Consider the following 18,518-nt stretch of genomic DNA (forward strand, 5'->3'; position numbering starts at 1 on the left):
TAAAGTTATGATATATAATTGACATTATGGTTAAGCCAAGTGGCAAGCTAATAAATGTCAATAGTATATGATAACTTTTTTTTATATTTGACTATTTTAATTAAATACAAATATAATATAATATAATATAACAATATATATATAGATATATATATATATACGGAATTTGAATTACAATATAATTGAATTTATAGATAAAGTTCTAAAATTTGAATTTTAATTAAAAATAAAATTTATCTTTTTTATCATGTTATCATATTTAATTCGGTTAATGATCATATGCAATCATGTTAGGAACAGTTTGTTATTTTTTCTAATTATTTAAATACTACTTCGCCTCTTGCAAAAAAAAAAAAAAAAGAAAACTACTCCATATAACTATAAAACTCTTTCACATTTAAAATCCTATAAGTATAGTTCTTTGAAACACTGTAGCGAGATTCGAATAAAACGAAATTCTTTTAAAATAAATGTAATATATAGGGTACACGTCTATGTTTATCTAAATAACAAAAAAGAGTTTACAAAACCAAATAAAAGTTTACTTACATATATAATAAAGTAAACATACATGCTGGAGAAAGAAACATCACAAAATCAGTCAATATTAAAAAAAAGTTGTTTCTTTTTTCTTCTTGAAGAATATTTGTTTGAAGAGTCAATTTGCATAAATGGACATCAAACAAATAACAAAACTTTGGATATACAATTGCTATCATTAATTTCAATTTAGCACATTCAAGGAATTGAAGCATATAAGCTGAAACCCCTTCATTTAGCTGTAGTCAAGCCAATATTGCAAGGGTATAATATTTTTTTCATTGAAGAATATTAGTTTTGAATCATTAGATTATGTGAAAGGTTTTTTTTCAAACGCAACAAGAGAGAAATTGGCTTCTAATTGATAGTTTCTATAGCGACTTTTAAGTGTAACAAAGAGATATATATAAAGAAAAATTGGTACGACGTGAAATATTTTTTTTAAATGTAAACAAATTATTTCAAAAAAACTCTTTACTTTTTTTAATTCAAAGATAATAAAAAGATAAGATATCTTTGAACATTAGTAGAGAGTTTTAATATTATTATAAAAGGAACTTATATCATGGATAAACTAAAAAAACTGAAATCTTATGGAATATTTACATAATATCCGGTCATATTTATTGTTTACTTTTATAGCTAATATAAATAGATGATATACCGAAAACACACGATTATACACATATTATATATGGATTACATATAAAGCACACATCATTCAATTTTTTAATTTAAGTGGTCGGTGAGCACCTATTTAGGCTGATTAGATAAAGCCAAAAGAAAAATATGAAATAATTTCAACCAAAGACTAAAAATATAATTAAAGTTCATATGTAGACAATTTTTATTAAAACTCATCCTTTTATAGTGAAATAAATTAATTTTTATAACAAAAGAAATAATGACATAAAAAATAAGATAAAAGAAAATAAATATTAAAAAAATGTTAAAAAGATCTAAAAAACGAGAAATAAAAGATGACAACAAATTTCTTCTTATGTTTCATCTTTGTTGTGTATAAAAAATTTGAAAGTTAATCTCATCGATTTCAAATATTTTTTTTTTCAACTCAAATATATAGATTATAAGATAAAGATATCTTCGAATATATTTTTTTAATTTACATTATGTGTCATTTTTAAAAGTTCACTATTACTAACAAACTGATATGATATTCGAATTTGAAGATAAACTACTTGACAATTTTAAGACAATATATGCAATGTTTTTATAATAATAATCAACTAATTTAACGTTTAATGATTCAAAGAACAAATTTTTGTATATATAGGGTATTAAATATTTAAATTCTGGGGCTAGAGATATCGATAAACTTAAAGTGGAGTCATTCTGAAATAAATCCGGCCAAAGAATTATTTAAATTTTTAGATAGCCGGTTAAAGTGAATTTTAAATTAAGGATAATATCTCACTTGCATCATTATAAAGATAATCAATATCATAATATATATATATATATATATATATATATATATATATATAAAGTTTTAGAAACTGAAATTTTAAGAAAGAAATATTTTTTAAGAGATATCAACACACCAAGTAAGAGTTCAAGTAATAGTAAAAGAGTTAAGTCTTATCCAAAGAGTCATTCATTGTCTCAACATTTGATTGTTTTGCCATAAATATGAGTTATTATTTTGCTTCCTTATTATTTTTAGGATCCAATGACACCGGCAAGAATAGTATCAAAAAAGAAAATAGAATAAATGGTTAATTTTTTCATGTAGTTAATATCCAATGATTATCTATATTTATTGAGAAAGTGTAAATTTTAAGATTATTTACATACAATCCAAATAACTTAAATATTTGACATGATTAGTGTCCACGCATCCGCGCGGGTACTAATACTAGTTTGTGTTGTTCAGGGAAAAACTATTTAGGTAATTTTGCTTCACTGCCGCCACTCAATTTGGCTAAGCTTAATAAGCCGGTCAAACTAGCTTATGGACTGTTTTCGGCTTATTTACGCGTTTGGTATAGTTAAAATTGTTTATAAGCCAAGTGCTTATAAGTTAAAAATAAGCCAAAAGCCATAAACTGGTCACCCCCAGCTTATGAACTTTTAACTTATAAGCACTTTAAGTTTGACCAAGATTTTTACTATTTTATCCTTAAAATATTTTTTTTAGAACAAAACTCCTACATGGATACTCATATTCAACCTAAAGCCCCCTCCCCTCCTCCCCCAGCTCTTCAAGTATGCAATTCTCATTGACTATTTAAGATAAGCAAATTTTCTATTCCTTTGTATACTTATATCTATGTGATTGTGTATTAATCTTTGAACTGTATGTAATAAATGAGGATATATTAAATTTTTAGTGTATTACTTTGTAGGTGTTGTGGTGATGAAGACAATGTTTCTTTCTATTCAAATAATTTGTACTATTTAGGTTTATTTTTTATCGAGAAATTTTTGTCAATTTATTAATTATTATATAACTTATAATTTGTTCCTTTGTCTTCTTGAGCCGAGGGTCTTTCGGAAACAACCTCTTTACTCCTTCGGAATAGGGGTAAGGTCTGCGTACACATTATCCTACCCACACCCCACTAATGGATTTTCACTGGGTCATTGTTGTTGCTTATTATAAAATAAATTATATTTATCATAAAAATTATCTTATCTAAACACGGTTATATTTAAAATAAAATGACAAATAAAATATTTTGTATTTGAACCGATATGAAATCTAAAATTTTAAAGAAATTACGCTCTTATAAGTATAAATAGTTATAAAATTATTTAAATAATTCTAAGGGAAAAAGAGATTATAGCACTTTTTTATCAAATATAGTAACAATTTATTGTCAATTTCTCACTTGCATCCAAACAACTAACTGCTATTTATTAAATGTGCTTATATGTGCTACTTCAAATCACCCAATCCAAGGCTCTTAGTCGCTTAATCCTTGTCATTTTTACTGTGCTTTTTTGCTTTCATAAATTGAATAACAATTCCTGAAATTTAAAGTGATATTTTTGACAGGAAATTGAGGTTTTTGCTGAATTTTTCGCAGTTTCACATTTGCTCCACTACGATAACCACAGGTTAGTTTTACTGTTCTATTTCTTCTCCTTCGTGTGGGTGACTCTGATTATTTTGTTTCAAGGTTCTTCTTGGTTTATTGATCGCGTTTTTGTTGTTTGTGAAACTCAAAGAATTGCTTGAAAAGAAACTGGGGTTTTGGCCAATTATCCGATAATTTTCTATCTTGGTTTGTATTTGAAGGTTTTGTCATTTTTAAATCGGGGTTTTGAGAATGGATGAGCCTCTGACTTTCTTATATTTCAGCCATATTTCTAATCTGCTTCTCATTTATTTCATTTGGTTTGTCTGCGTCTATGTGAAAAATTAGTTAGCTCTTCATTGTTGGAAGTTTGTGTATTAGCTTCACTGAACTTAGTTACTTATCTGGTAGATTGCACACGAAAGCACAATAACACACACACAAACTCTCATTCTCTCTCAATAGTTTTGTATAGACAATTATACATATGCAAATACATATATTCTTTTTCATGGTTGTACTTAGATATGATTTGCTGATGCTAAACATGTTTAAAGCTAATGAATCACCAACTCTGCCCTGAAGGCCAATTCACAGACTATATTCAATACTTGCAAAGAAATTGTTATTTCATCTTTCCCCAAATTTGCAATAGGTACAAATGCTTTTATGCTCTTCCAGATTCTGCATTTAGTTCGTTTTGGTTGTTTTAAGGTACTAAAGGATTTTACTTTATTTAGGTGCTGCATTTAATCTAGTTTATCGTTTGTTCATGTATAGTGTATCATTTTGTTAGCTCACTTGCTAGAGAGTTGTTTTAGTTAGATAGGTCCTCTTTCATGCCTGGTTACATTGTGAGTTCTTTCTACTATTTCTGTTGCATTCACTCTTGTTTCAAGTTTCTCAGGTTATCCATTCGTCTTCTTCTGGTTTTCTTATAGTATATCTCTATTTTCATCCTCTTAGTTAAACTAACGCATTCCTGTCACTGCCAGTTAGGACTCCATGTGTTTAGGGTAGCCTTGCTATTGAATCAGTATAGCACACATTCCTATTGTTTACTTTAGATCATCTTCTGTTCATCTTAAGGTTTAAATGTTTAAAACGATACTTAAACAGCTCTTGGTTTCCATAATAATTACTCATGGAGGATTCTTCTAGCTTCAGGATATAAAATTCTTAAGCGGACTCTTATATTAGGTATTTTTCATACTATTCATCCTTGACTATTAATAGTTACTACTTTTCATGGTTATACATTTGTTGAATTACTTATTTCATTGGGGAACATGCAGTACCATAAAAATACCAGTTAAGATTTTGCATGTGAAGAATTTAAGGTGACCAACTTGAGGAAAAAAAATTATTATCTGCTCTTGAAGTTCTTTTCTCCACATTTATTAGGTATTTAAGAATAGGTCAATGTCGTTCGGAAGGAAAATCACACCTTCATCGGCATTTTAACTCCATCAGAAAAATAGTGAATTCATATGAAAATGAACGAGTACAACTCTTCCGTAGTTTAAGACTGAATCTCTGTTTTGTTGAGTTTTTTCCCTTTTTACTTATCGCTTGACTCTGTTTCTCCTTTCTCCTTTCTCCTTTACGCCCCGTGCATTATGTGTCATGTCTTCCTCCTTGTTTTCTGTGCTTATCAGCTTGAACATCCAACTTATCTTCTCATTTTTGTCTTTTAAAAATTTATAAGAAGTATTTTGTATGGATTAACTGGAACTTTTCTCATATACTGAATATGAATCGCTTAATAGTTGAAAGGGTTTAATATATTTTGATATTCTAACCTATTAATCATCAGTTTGTTGGAGCCTTGGAGATGAGACAACATACGTTCTTTCCTTAGGATTGGAAATATTTGTTGGTGTTGATGAGACACCAGACCTATGAGAATGAGGCTCTACCATTGATATTTGATATATCAAATAAGGCTATTGCAGGTACTCCCACAAGATTTACTTTGCTTTATGATCATCCTTTTGTTGGTGAGCTTGTGGTTAATAATATTATGTTAATAAATAATTACTTATTTAGTACTCCCTCTGTTCCAATTTATGTGAACCTATTTCCTTTTTGGTCCGTTCCAAAAAGAATGACCCCTTTATGAATTTGGTAACAATTTAGCTTAAACTTACAATTCTACCTTAATGAGAAGCTTTTATAACCGCATAAACACTCTGGGCCCCTTTTAGACTTGTTTAGGACCATAAATTCCAAAAGTCTTTATTTTTTCTTAAACTCCGTGCCCAGTCAAACAGGTTCACATAAATTGGAACGGAGGGAGTAGTATTTTAACTTAGAGACAAACTGCAAGAAGATGGGTAATGGTAACTCCACTGCACTCATACAACAGAAATGCATTAGAAAAATAGAATGATAAAGTCAAATTAGACAGAATTGAGAAAGTGAAACTAAAACAAACAGATTGTTGCTGAGTTGTGAGTACCTAAAAGTTGCTGAGTACGCTGGTTATCAGATAAGAATGCTATATCAAGCGTTGTTGGATATTAGGTTTGGGTTGTGGGTCACCCATGTGGACCGACCCGACCCATTTTAGAAGAGATTTAACTTAAGGAGGTTACTAAGAGGTTTTATTACTCCTAAAAACTACCACACGTTATTTGAGAGATGTGAGAATGTGGAGTGGCGGTTTTCATCGGTAGTTTTTCCTCTATTCCTCTTCTATATATCTGTCCTACAGAAGATCTCTCAAGGGTGAAAAAACTTTCTCTTCTTCTCCCAACAAAACACACGTACAAAGAAGGAAGGCTTTAGTTTGTCAAATAAACTTTGTTTCCTGGTGATTCAAAATTCGACTTGGGGCAGTTCTTTTGGTGGTGAGTTCAACGATCTCCGCTGCGACAAAAAGGTACACAACTTGTTGTTCTCACTCCTCATTTTTTCTAACAAGCGTGCACCACAGACATTTGCATTGTTTTGATTGAATCTCATCTGGGTGTACTCCGCTCCATCATATCTTCCTCTGTATACCTCCCTACTTTCTCCTTTAGTTCTCGATTTCTCTCCGTAGATTCTCATTCTGTCAATAACAATGCTTCTGATGAGGCTTTCTGTATTATTGTATTTTCTTTCTTCAATTTGACTTTTTATTACGTAACAACTGCCATGTTGAATGTACTTGTCCTACTTTAATCCAAGCTTGGCCTTTCTTTTCGTTTTTAGGTGGAATGAGGGTTGTACTGGAACTACTGCTTTTATTCTTCTTTCGTTCTCTTGTTATCTCTATCAAAATTTCTGCTGGCGTCTTCTCACTTTTGATGGTGTATTGCATTTGGTAGATGTATGGTTTTGCATTGATAGTAGGGTTAACATTTCCAGGTTAACTGACTTTTAAATTGCTAAAGGTCAATTTCTGTCTATTGTGAATTTGTGATGTTCTGCATGTTAATTTTGTAATACAAGCTTTCAACTAGCTGAGTTAGGTCTTTGACTTCTTACTTTCTGCAATTTTATTCAACAACAATGTATACACTGATGCAGTCTTAGGGGTTGATTATCATTTCAGTACTACTATTTCATTAGACTCATGGGACGCGAGGTTAGTTTTATCTCTACAATGATAAGGCCGATGTTGCAGTTAGAACATGGAGCTTCTTACATTTTCCAAATGTTCATGCTTAAGAAGTGTTAACTGATCTTGCAGGTAATTCTTGTCTTCATCAGAGAGCAAGACCTGTCAAAGCATTAGCGATAAGCTACATTCTGAAATAACAAACACGATATGGTTTATTTTGTTACAATGGTGTAAAATATATGTACTTCAGCTGAATATTACACTCTTTATGCTGACAAATAGTATTCATCGAACTGAAAAATGCTATAATTTGAAGTGTTTGGTGCTTGTACGGGCCGATCCTATCTAGTATTATATATTTCCTACTATTTAGAAGCGAGAATAAGGAGCTCTTCGTCGTCCTCCTTTTACGGGTAATTACATGTATGCCCTTAGGTTTTCTTATCACCCTCAGTTACTTGGGGACATTTATGTAAATTTATTCTGTTCTTGGGCGGTGGTTGATCAGCCCTCCTTGATCTTTTGCTCCCCCTCTCTCTCTCTTACTATTGATCTTTTGCTCCCTCTCTCTCTTACTATTTGTTGCTGTGACGACGGCGACCATGGTGTAACAGACATCAACGGAGATCAGCATGCGTGGGAATGAGTATTAGCATGGTGTAACTTGGCCAGAGTTATGTCACCGATGACTGGACAACCATGATAAATATCAGACTGTTATCTGGAAACGACTGGAAACTCAAAAAAGAAGCGGTCGAGGCTGGTAAATGGTGCTATTGAACTACTATTGTCGATTTTGACGGTAATTTGTTTTTTCATACCGAAATTATTCAGCTTTGAGTATCTTGTGGGGTTTCAGATGCCATATTTTTTCTCTCGTTTTGAATATATAATTCGGCGTAATTTCACAAAAAACTAAGGTAAATTGGTGTAATTTTACTTTTTTCAGAAAGTTAGCATCTCTGCTTATGATGTGTCCTCATTAACCAACATGTAATTCTCCAAATTTCATTTAAGGACCTTTTACGGTTAAAAGAATGATAATTTCTTAAAGAGATTTGCAAATTTCTTTGGTTTCAATCATTATTCAAAAGTACTTGCAGTGGTGCCTATTGCATTTGCAATTTGATTTGTTTCCATAGGCTGAAAGCAGATTGATTGTGTTTTTCTTTTTGTGCCTGCTCTGGGAGGTCGAGAGGTGCTTCATTATTATGTTTTATCATAGTCATCCGACACGTGGCTAACAGTGGCGGATCCAGAATTTTCATGAAGGGGTGTCAAAATATAAATAATTAGATACATCGAAAAGTCAAGGGGAGTCAACGTATAGTAAATATACATAAAATAAAAAAATTTATCTAGCAAAATAGTGTAATTTTCCGGCGAAAGGGTGTCACTTGACACCCCTTGCTTCGATGTGGCTCCGCCACTCGTGGCTAACATCATTAAATAGTGTGACCAGGTGAGATTTCTAATTAGAAATTTCACTAAGATGGCCCATAAAGTAAACGATTTTTTCTTAGTACATTATCTTCACTTGTTGTTGTATTCATTCTCAAATACAGAACTTCCTTCTAATTAACACTTGGATAACTCATGATATGGTAAGATATCTGTTGTTTACTCTTTATTATGTCATGTTGGGTAACACTTCATTTAAATTATTTAGACATAGCAGTGATACTAAGTATTTTGGAGACTTCAACCAGTAGTAAGATTTTTGTTTATACTCTCAAGTAACTGAGATAGGCCGTAACATCAATCAAATAGTAAGATTTCAAGTTGATAGTAGTGGTAGTGAATATAGTAAGGAATATAGATATCAACAGAGTGTGAAGAAATTTCTTAGAGGGAGGAGTGAGAGACATTTAAAAATAACAAGTTCTGAAGTTTAAAAGTGGAGTTGAATACCCAATCCTTATAAGAACTGACACCATTTTTCTTGTGTTCTCCTTCATTTCTGTGGAAGGAGTTCAAATTATATTACTATATGCAAGTACTTGATCACTTCAAATAAAGACGCATAATCTATTCAAAGTATTGGGGTGGCTCTACTTTAGAATCCCACTTCTTCTTAACTTCCTTATCGTTATACATATCTTTGACAAGTATTTTTGTTTGGGATGTAATTTAGGTTATATTCAAGTAATTGTCCTTCTAATTTGAACGAGTTTATTTGATTTTACATAATGTACTATAACTTAAAGAATGAGTCAGACCTCTCTATAACAACATCCCTATATAACAACATTTCACTATAAAAGCCAAGCTTTTCCGGAACCAATTTTCATGTTATATTATACTATATGTTCTCTATAACCGCACTTTGCTATAACATCCAAAACTATTCGGAAAAAGGAGGTTGTTATAGAGAAGTTTGACTATACTTAATTTTTAGATGATCATTATTTTCGCTGTAACAGTTGATTAGTATAACTGATCATGTGAGTGATGTGCCTCCAAAAGAGAAGTACCGGGGTACCTTTTGTTTGTTGTTTCAAGTCTCGAAGAAGATATGGATTCAATTAGCTCACGAAAATGAAAATGAATAACATTCCTCTTCCTTGTTTAATGGCGGTAACAGATAGTGATTAGCATCAAATGGCTAACAACCAAATGAATGCTTCACTGCTACTATGGTAACACATTCATGGACACTGAGAAATAAGATATTTTATTGTATAAGTGACTACTTCCTTCAAAATAAGTTTCATGAGGCAATTATTCCAAAAAGATATGGGCAATTTGGAAGAAAGTGTGACTGTTGTGGTGCTCAGCCAGAAGAGAACTTCCCAGCTCTATGGGAATTGAATTCAGACCAGTACTATATTTTTGGGAGGTGGTCAAGTCTAGCTGCAAAATATTCTAGGTTTGCATGATCTTATATGAGTGCAACTCTATTGCCTCCCCTATATAGTTCTGTTTGTAGTAGAAAATTTCAATAATTAATTTTTTTTTGTTATTGAAATGTTTATATTTATCGGTCTCGGTAATTTCTTAGACAGATTGTTATGCTATGCTTTTTGAGGTGGACTGCACGAGTATAAAGATGAAAAGAAGAAGATGCAGACAGATATTATAAAATGGGAGAACGTATAGGAGTCCGCTCTAAGCGAGCTGATGATGAGACCAACTTTTTGTTGGAGGTTTAAACGGATGACTAAATTCCATTTCATTCGAAATGAACTACATGACTCTCGCTAACTGCATCATTTTCTTTAGATAAATGATTATTAGCTTTTAGAGTGGATTTTTCCTCGGCTCTATTTATTGTCGTGATTGTTGTCTTAGTCAACAAGATGGGAAACTTTCTAGAAAAAAACTTACAAACTGGGAGGATGATCCTCCCCGTGAACTGACTGGATCCCCAATTAACACGGGTGAACAAATAGAGTATAGTAGGATGCTTGGGAAAATCACTTACGTACTGCGACGTGCAAACCTACAGCGTGCCTGGTGAGTCACCATTAATAATTGACTTAGAAAGGTGAACGCCTTGGCTAGAAAAGCGCGGTGAATAAATATTTGGTAAACAACATATTCTTTTTGAAGGTAGAGGGACTTGAACCCTACAATTTGGAAAGTCCTGATTTCAGCTTCTTTACCTAGCTGATTGTATTTGTAATAGCTTTTTTGTATCCTTCCTAATAAATCCAATGTTCTCAAAGGGACGTGTTTGTAATAGTTTTGACTAAAACCATAAATGCTTCGCTTGAATGGATTATTTATATTTGCATTATATGTTGCAAAGTTTTTTGTGGTGTTTTTAAATTATTTTTATTTCTTGTGCATTTCGTGTGTTTGAATCTATCTGTTGACACTTCCTCAATGCTGTTTGGTTGCTTTCTCTCTCAGCAAATGTTAATATTTTTACTATTTTTGTTGTGTCACTGACTTCTTCTGAGCACTTCCTGCAAAAATTAAAATTGCTTTGAGAACTCTAAAAGGACTGCATAAAGGGATTATTTAGAGATAATCTTGGTCTTAACAATGAGGAGGAGATATTTAAGCAAGAAGGTGGATATTTCAAGAGACCAACTGATGAAGTGATCACAAGGAGAAGAATAGTTAAGTTCATTGCCATCAAAAGGCATCAATTACAACCGCTCCTTCATCTAACCCTTCTTACAGGGATCCACTCAGTTCCACCTACTGGTACCATATCACTTTAAAAGTGCAGTAAAAAGACGGACAAGCTAAGACTTAGCAATTATTTTCTCAAGAATCTGGTGTCCCCTTGCTGAAGTAAGAAAAAAGAAAAAGAGATCCAATATATTCTATTGTTGTTAGGTTCATCGCTGTTACACTGTAAGTTTTGATATTTTATGTCTCTTTTTTTCTTCCTCTAGTGGAATCAGCCACTAATGCTTCATTTGAGAATGTTGCTTACATCACACTCCTTGGGTGCGATTCTTCCCCTGACACTGCGTCAATGCAGGATGCTTTGTGCACTAGGTTGCTCTTTGTCTGCTTTCTTTTTTTTTGGGTCGTGCTGATTGATCTTTTTGGAGATTCCAAATCAAAATGGTCCATGGATTGGTAATATCTTTTCATAGATGCACGACTTTGGAGAATAAGAATTTTCTTATGTGACAGTTAGGTACATGTCACAGATTTAAACCTCGCCACGCCATAGGCAAAAGCCTGGTATTAAAGTGTATAAGGGGGTGATACTCAGACATTATGCATATCAATGACAAGTATCTCTGAAATTGGGATGTAATTTTAGATTATATTCATTTGGTATTTCGTTTGAAATCATACATATTTTTTTCTTAGTGATTTTTGGTTGGTTGTTTTAAGTCTCAAAAAAGATATTGATCCAGTTAGATCGTATAAATAAAAGGAAAAAGAATCATATTCCTTGTTTAATGCTGGATCATATCGAAAATAGATACTGATTGGTGATTGAGCTTTTCGACATACACAAATGGATATCAAAATAGAAGAAGATTAATACTGTTGTGGTACTCGGCCAGGAGAGGATTTGCCAGCTCTATAGGAAATGAATTCAGACCAGCATTATACTTTTGGGAGGCATGAATCAAGTCTAGCTGCAGAAAACTCGAGGTACACATGATCTTTTACGAGTATAATATCTATTGCCTCTATGTTCTGTTAGTAATAGAAAATTTTAATAATTAAACTCCTTTGTTATTGAAATGTTTATATTACTGATGTCAGTAATTTCTTAGACATACCATTATACTATGTTTTTTGAGTTGGACTATTTTTATGAGTATAGAGATGAAAAGAAGATGCAAAATCTCTTTATAAAAAAGAGAACCTGTAGGGTGCCGTTATTGGTTTTTTGGTTCTGTGGCGTAGACCAGAGAAATAAATGTATAAATAAGTTTAAAAGTTGCTCCAAATATTTTCTTGGTTTCTTCAACTTGTGTGCAAATTCTTGGAAGCCAACTCAAATTTTGGATGGGCAAAGAAAGGAAGGTATAGATTCAGCTTGGAACATCAAGATCTCTGTCTTGTTCCTCCTCTATTCCATATTATTTTTACTGTTTGAAGGTCAAAACTTTGTCGAACAAACATTTTAATATCATAAAATTTATGCTAATCCGCAAGGATTTCATTGTTTTTATGTTCATCTTTCACTGTAAGCCTGGCTTGTAACCATCTCAGTAATATGAAGGTCAAATAATTCTGATATATGTTCCCACTGCAAAATTTTGAAATATTTTTCGGAGAATGTACTTCCTTGGTGCTTTTGTGAGGAGACTGCAACTTCAACCGTCGTTTTCTTGAGCCCTAGGGTCCTCACTGGTTTGTTTATTGGTGCCATGAAACGGATATTCTTGGTTCTTATAGATTAGTGGTCAAAGAGACTATTAATGATTCAATAGATCTTTCTACTGAAGTAGTTTAGATAGACGATGATGTATTTGTGTTGTTCTTGTGTAGGCTTTCAAATGTAATAAGTACTAAATTTGAAGTCCTTTTTTTAACTATTAAAACAATTTTTTGTCTTGCGCTTTGATAACATAGTTTGTTTACATATTTAATTTAGACCACAGCCCACACTTCGTGTAGAAAAAGCCTACAGTTTGAACTTCTCACAAGATCTCTTCATTAAGCTAATAGTACACTATGAAAAAAATTTACTAAATAATATAAATTGCTCACTTAATAGGTTTGGGCCCGGGCTCAGCACGGGTCATTTCTCACTAGTACTTATATAGAAGAGCGCAGAAGCAGCTCTCCGTCGACATCCCTGCTTGCCATAGAGGACAGCTTGGTCTTTTTACAATTCTATGCTAGGTAGAATTTCTGTTGTGCCCCTATGTCTACTCTTTTGTGCTGTTGGGTGAAGTTCTAAATAGGTAATTTCCGCTCCATCTCTTACGGCCACCGCTTAATAATTTGCTTTTCGCGCTCTTCCCTTGTCTAGAATTACCTTGGCTTCTCCTTCTTCATCGTTTAAACTCTTTGTGTCTAAAACTGAACATCAATTTCTGAAATATAAAGTGATACTTAAATTGGGGTTTCTACTGCGTCTTTTCACAATTTCATAGTTGCTCCATTAAGATCGTGTAGTCGAACGGTTAGTTTTTACTGTTCTATTTTATTTTCTTTTATTAGTACTGTGATTGTTTTATTTTCTTTTGTGTTCGAAATGTCTTTCTAATTTTATCCTGATTTTTGGAACTCAAGAAATTCCTTGAAAAGAAATTCGGGTTTCCGCTGATTATCTGACCATTCTCCGTTTTTGTTTGTAGTTAAAGATTTGGTCATTTTGACCAAGAGTTAACAACTGAGGATTTTAGAATATATGAGCTTGTGACTGACTTGGATTTCAGCCACTATTTTAATCTGATTCTGATATATTTCCATTTTGTTATCCTGAGTTTACATGAAAAAAACGAGTTCATTATTTGGAGCTTTTTGTGTTATCGCTGCTTTTTTTCTAGATATCGTAATTTTAGCTTCATAAAATTTACTACTAATCTGACTGATGCTTGGAAAATTTAAAAGCTAACAATAATCTAACTAGGTGGAAGTATATCATAGATGCGATGTTCTATAATTAAGAACAAACACGTTTTGTAGAGAAATTAACCAGAAGAGTTACTTAATCATTGGAGTTGTGTTATATAGATAGTTGGTAGTAGTGTTTAGGTTTGTTCAAATTTTCATTACTCTTTACTTTTGAATTTTTCTATAAAATTTTATACTTTGATAGAATTAGGAAAAACTTACCTAATGAAGTAAATCCAAAAGGTTTAACTGATTACTGTAGAGTATCGACTGCAGTTAAATGTAATATATGAAGAATATGTCTGCCTTTCTTTGTGAATTATGAAATTACATACTTTATATTGACTGTCCACTATCGTATTTCTTTTTCAAAATGATGTGATTATGTTTTTCTTGAGCTGAAGGTTTATAGAAAACCGCGCCTTTACCTTCACAAAGTGGGGGTAAGGTCTGCGTACACAGTACCCTCCCAAAATATTATTTATAGGGTTACACTGGATATATTCTTTTTGTTGTTGTACAATGACTTTGTAGTTGTAAGAGACTAGGTGATAAAATTTCTTAAAATGTATCTTTACAAGTACATATTCTGTAAATAAAAATAAAAACAAGAAAAACGAGAGCCCTTCTTTCTGGGTGAGTATCTGCAACAAAATATTGAATGTCTAAGTAGATTTTGCTTCGCTTTCGATATTTTAGACCAACAATTTTAATATGCTCTTTTGTGGTTATTTGATTAATAGTTGTGTTGTTATATAGTTATTACTAAAAGCACTCTACCATCTGCTTAGAGTATAGAACTTTAGGGAAAAAAATTACATGATATAAGTAATTTTGAAAACTATTTGTAAAGCTCAAATACAAGTTTATGGAAACAGTTAGGCATCACTATTGGTTCAATTCTGCTATATTTGTTCTCTAGGTCATGAAAGGTGCATTATGATTCTTTTTGCAACGTCTTGCTTATCATAATGTATATCAATAGCTATCCCCTCTATTTCATGATGATTTTACATCTCATTGTTGATATTGATCTAATGGCTGAATATTTGAAATCTCTACCTTTGAGGAGTTAATTTTATCCATGGTCACTGAACTTTTGTATTTGTTATCCAAAAGTCACTTTTTTTTTTTTGTTACGTAAAAATCATTGAACTTTGTGTTCATTACACAAAAGTCACTTTTCTTTCTTTTGTAACACAAAAATCATTTTACTTTGCTCTAGTTATCACAAAAGTCACATTTTTACTTGAAAAGTCTATTATGCCCTTGATATTATATAAACCTTCATATTTATATAATACCTTCTATATTACATAAATTATTAAGATGTAAGAATTAAAATTCCTGTATAGATTTGTGTGTTTGTATGTAACATTCTTGACCATGTGACTATTTGTGATTTATCTCCCTGTTCGTTTTTGTATTTAAGTGAGCACTTAATAAAGTTATTTCAGTTTGTTACTTTAATTTGCCGTACGTCGAACGCTGCATAACCAATTCCAAAATCAACATTAAACAAGATATTGATTTGTTATATTTTCAGGATAAGCTTTTGAATATTGTTAGATTGCTGCGCCAGGGGGCTGCTGTTGAATTCAGATTTCCTCTCTCTCTTGGAACTTATGTGCTAATTTTCAGTTCAGTACAGTTGAGTAGAAACTAGGAATTTATTCAGCGAGCACCCTATTTTCCTTGTCAAATTTCTTTCTTCTCTATGCCCCACCTATGAGATGGATGGAGTTTCTATTTTTCTCCTTAATCAGATGAAATCAAAATTTGGATGTACGTAACTCGTGTTCTTCTGTATTACAAATCAAATGGCAAAGTGGTTGTTAGATCTAATGAGAGGGATCGGAGTAGTTAGTTATCCATTCTTTAGTTTGACCTTGTAAACATGATGGGTGCTCAATAATTTGATCATTATATATACAACTATTAAATGTTGCATATCTTTTACCTTGCAATCAAGTGTACATGGCTAAAGAAATTACAACAGGGAAATTTGTGGCTTTGAAGACGATGATACACACGGACAACGAAAGAGAACGTTGGGCTTATTTTAGTATGATTTAATTTGCATTTGGTTAATTCCTTCAAACTCTTGTCTTATGCAGTTTCCTATAACTCGTATACCTAAAACTAAAATCTTAAAGTAGCTGCATCATGAAAATGTTATTCAGCTGAAAGAGATTGTAACATATATAGAAATAGTATACATACTTCATCTCGTGTTATTCTACTGTTTACTAACTTCCCTTTGTTACGTTAACTTAAAAGTCACATATAAAAGTTATGTCTTCTCTTTTTGTGGTTTTTCCCCCACTAATAAAAAGAACCATACAAAAGTTTTGTCTGCTTAAATTAATGATATCTTAAAATTCATTTAAAAACAAGAAGCCCAGATTTAAGCTTTCCATTTTTTCTTAATGGTCGTAAGGCTAGATAATTAAACAAGGAACTTTGAGACACTGTTTTTGCTGCATTCAATAGTTATATCATCACTTCCTTACTTGGAAAGAATTAATGAAAACAATAAAACAGCTTCAAAGATTCTCAATCATTTATTATAACTAAATCTGCTGTTTTTTCTTTTTATTGTGCCCAATAGCATTTACATTTTACAGGAACCCATAAAAAAGGTTGCATATATTTTTTTTATAGAAAGTACCCGCAATGATCATTTGTGACATTATAATAATAGAAAGAGTAAGAGGCAAATATTTTTGCTAGCCAAATACATTTTCTTTAATATGCCTTCAGGTGCTTTATGGAAAGCTAAGCTCTGATGGTAAGCAACCTCCACTTCCAACCAAGAGGTTGTGAGTTCGAGTCACCTCAAGAGCAAGGTAGGGAGTTTTTGGAGGGAAGGATGCCGAGGGTCTATTTGGAAACAGTGCAGACCTCACTAGTGGGATTATACTGGGTTGTTGTTGTTGTTGTGCTTTATGAAAACAAAGTTATAGGATCAAAACAAGTATGCTATTAATATCGTGTCTTCGTAATACTCAAAGGAGTAAATCTGCCACCTCCTAATCAAGGGTATTCAAAATCGTGTACTCAATATTATAGTTTAAATTTTCAAGTTACCACAAATAATTGTATATTTGACAGTACTTTGGTTATGATAGTCCAATTTCTTATTTATAGATGGAGCACTATTCCATTGGCACCAGAACACTTGGAAGAAAAAAAACAAACGAAACGCTTAATATGTTCGCACGGGCAATAGTAAATAAATAATAGTAGTAACTCCATTTAGTTTTCATTTTCTATAGTATACAGATATAAAAAGCTCTAGCAAGTTTTGTTGATGGGGACACTCGATGAAAGGTTTGACATATAAAATGTTTCCGCGACGTCTACTTTCAAAAGTTTTTCTCTCTAAAAGAACTCCTGAAACAGTATCTTCCTAACATGGATCCCCCATTAATCAAACCACCTATCCCACTGGAACCTCTGAATAAGCACAACCAAATGGATGTAGAATTACCAATCCACTCCTATAAGGAAATGCTCTTGGACAAATCAGAGAGCCATCAAACTGATTACTGTGAAGTTGACTCTCATCCAAATTCAGATCTTGATAAAGGGAAACACATAGAAGGCTCAATTCCCCTTTCCTAAGATGACAAAAAGCACATCTACCTTCCATAGGTTACTCCGTGATCATTAAGGTCTTCAAGCGAAAGATGCCTCACTATTTCCTTTGGTCTAAACTAATTGAACTATGGAAGCCATCCGAACAGTTAATCTTGATTGATCTAGGATGGAACTTCTACATAGTCAAATTTAGTTTAGAAGAGAGTATGCTTAAGGCTCTCCACCTAGGCCCTTGGTTCATCTCTGAAAATTTCTTATCCGTGTGGAAATGGGAACCAAAATTCGTTCCTCAAGAAGCCACCCTTACTTCTACTGCCATATGGATCCGGCTTCCTCAATTACCAACAGAATTCTACGATAAGGACATCCTAGAAAAAGTTGGAAGGAAACTGGGTAAATTATTAAAAATCGACCAATGCACTTCCTCTACTCTCAGGGGACGATATGACTGCATTTGTATTCAAGTGCCACTGGAAACCCCAGTTGAAACGTCGGTCATAATAAGAGACCATAAACAGGCAGTGATCTATGAAGGAGAAGGGACTTTGTGCACCACTTGCGATAGAATTGGACACATTGCAGCAGGTTGCAGTTACCGAGAAGCCACACCCAAAACAACTCAAGAGCCTCAGGAAGCGCAGCAGAGGAAAGTAGTACAGACGGAGGAGAGTGAGTGGAAAACCGCCACCTTCCCAAGAAGAAGGAAGCAAGGGCTAGCAAAATCAACAAACAAAAATGGCGCAGGATTGAACAAACCACACCAAGCTCCGCAGGCTGACAACATACAAGTAAAT

General features: G+C 32.7%; 1 long non-coding RNA gene across 7 annotated transcripts; it reads left to right on the plus strand.

Moving 5' to 3' along the window:
• Positions 1–3,412: 3,412 nt before the first annotated feature.
• Positions 3,413–16,074, plus strand: LOC109214597. 7 transcript variants are annotated; one of them, XR_002066202.1, is made up of 4 exons: positions 3,413–3,621; positions 5,398–12,201; positions 13,277–13,466; positions 15,668–16,074. It is a non-coding gene; the product is annotated as an uncharacterized LOC109214597 (long non-coding RNA). The 7 variants fall into 7 exon arrangements; XR_002066203.1 differs by lacking the exon at positions 13,277–13,466 and having other exon boundaries at positions 5,398–11,439; positions 12,111–12,201; XR_002066201.1 differs by lacking the exon at positions 13,277–13,466 and having other exon boundaries at positions 5,398–11,198; positions 11,312–12,201.
• Positions 16,075–18,518: the final 2,444 nt, after the last annotated feature.

Source organism: Nicotiana attenuata, unplaced genomic scaffold, assembly GCF_001879085.1.
Source record: "Nicotiana attenuata strain UT unplaced genomic scaffold, NIATTr2, whole genome shotgun sequence".
Taxonomy (NCBI): domain Eukaryota; kingdom Viridiplantae; phylum Streptophyta; class Magnoliopsida; order Solanales; family Solanaceae; genus Nicotiana; species Nicotiana attenuata.